The sequence below is a fragment of the Rhagoletis zephyria genome, unplaced genomic scaffold (assembly GCF_001687245.7).
Source record: "Rhagoletis zephyria isolate East Lansing unplaced genomic scaffold, Rhagoletis_zephyria_1.1 Rzeph_scaffold_10593, whole genome shotgun sequence".
Classification (NCBI taxonomy): Eukaryota; Metazoa; Arthropoda; class Insecta; order Diptera; family Tephritidae; genus Rhagoletis; species Rhagoletis zephyria.
In genome coordinates, this window is record NW_016167670.1 from 18,675 (window position 1) to 20,672 (window position 1,998).

Sequence of the window (1,998 nt, forward strand, 5' to 3'; positions counted from 1 at the left end):
CCTACCAACTGGAAAAAAAACCTACCAGTTTTGGTAGGAAAAGCCCATGTTTGGCAACACTGCTCCCAATAAACTTAGAGGAAATAATGAAAACATCAAAACATTTTCAGTCCTCACATTGAAGCTAAAGGAGCATAAAGTTTGTATTGTGTTTTGTTGTTTTCGTAGACATTTGAAGAGTAGGGGTGCCGCGAAATTTTTTTAGCACAACAAGGGTGCCGAGGTGAAAAAAGTTTGGGAAACCCTGAACTATACAATGAAATTATATGCGTTACAAAAATATTTTTTTTTTTGCTTTTCAATAAGGTTTTTTATGAAAAATTGAACATTTAAGCAATTTCTGCGCCTCGCGTGTAGGGTATTTTACTTGTATGTTTTATACTTGTTTAAAATCTTGATTTTCAATTTATGGTTCTATGAATTTGTTTGTTGTTGAAAAGAAAATTTTTGATTATTCTTTATTATATATTACAACTTTTGACATAATTATAAACTCCCCTTTTTGAGGTCTTTTATATTTGTTAAAGTTTAAACAATTTGTTTTTCTTATTTTATGGCCTTATAACAATTATATTCAACAAACAAACTTATTGTTGAAAAGCAACAATAATTTGAAACAAGTAAGAAAGTCTAAGTTCGGGCGGAGCCGAACATTAAATACCCGGCGCAAGTATTAAATATATGTTTTTCCACCTTTCCGAAACGCTACCGCTAGATGGTTTTTTTTTACATTTAATCGTATGTGCTTAAACTGATAAATGATATAAACATAGAATCGCAAGCAGAAGAATCTCGCTTCCACATTCTGCATATGCGCTTAACATTTTTGTTTAAACAAATTTGTCGAAATTTCATCTCTAAAGCAAATATTAAATATTTAATATATACTTTAGATTTAAATAATCATTTTTAGTGGTGGGCGAGTCCGAGATGTTTAAATGGTCGAGATAGTACATTCGATTCGCGTACATTCAATTCGCGTAGATTTTTCCAATTTGTATAAAGAAAATGCAAAAAAGAATATTAAAAATCAACATGAATTCTTAGCTGCACTTTCACTTTATAATACTAAAATTGAATCGACTATAAAACTGCATACCGTCAGTTGGTGTCGAACACTCATGCTTTTATTGATTTTATTGCCGTCAACAAGCATTTTCGTAAAACGCTAGCACAACCTCATCAAAAAAGTTATTATTAATGGATAAAAGAGACATCTTTTTGGATTCGGTAATAAGTTTTGACATTTTAATAGCATTTCAAGTGCTTATCAAAACTTTAAGACACTCACATATTGACAAGATCTGACCATTTATCTTAATATTATGTATTTTTTTTATAAAAATATTGTGTATACCTAAAACACCCCGTACAAATCCAAGGTTCAATCTTTTTACAACATTAATTTTTTATTTAACAATAAACAAAAAGTGCAATTTTTTTTTAAACTTAATTTCTCAAAAAGTGTATTTTTTTTCTCTCAAACTTTTTTACCGGGAAAGAGACACTTTGAACTACAATCAACCCAAATCTCTAATGGCGAAGATTTTTTTTTCTGAGTTATGATATTTTATAGAAAATATACGTTTTTGTGGTACATACTACAATATTCTTATATTGTTTAACTAAATGGAATATATGTATGTAATATATCAGCAAAAAATACAGCCGTGATCATTTTTTGTGTATCAAATAGATATTAGAACACACTTTCCACCATACAGTTTCGATCATAAAAAGCGGGAAAATGTGATTTTTGTACACTTTTTGAGAAATTAAGTTTAAAAAAAATTTTAAATAACGATAATCAATAATTATATCATTCTATCTTGAAGTGAGAAGAATTGCTGAGATTTAAGTAAAAACATTGTTGGAATCTATTAAATTTTGACAAAGTTATGGGCATTTTAAAAAAACATTCTCACTGTCAATTCGAATAATCAATTTTTGCCTGAAAAACAAAATCGCGTTTAATTCGGCCGAAAAATTTTTCCGAGC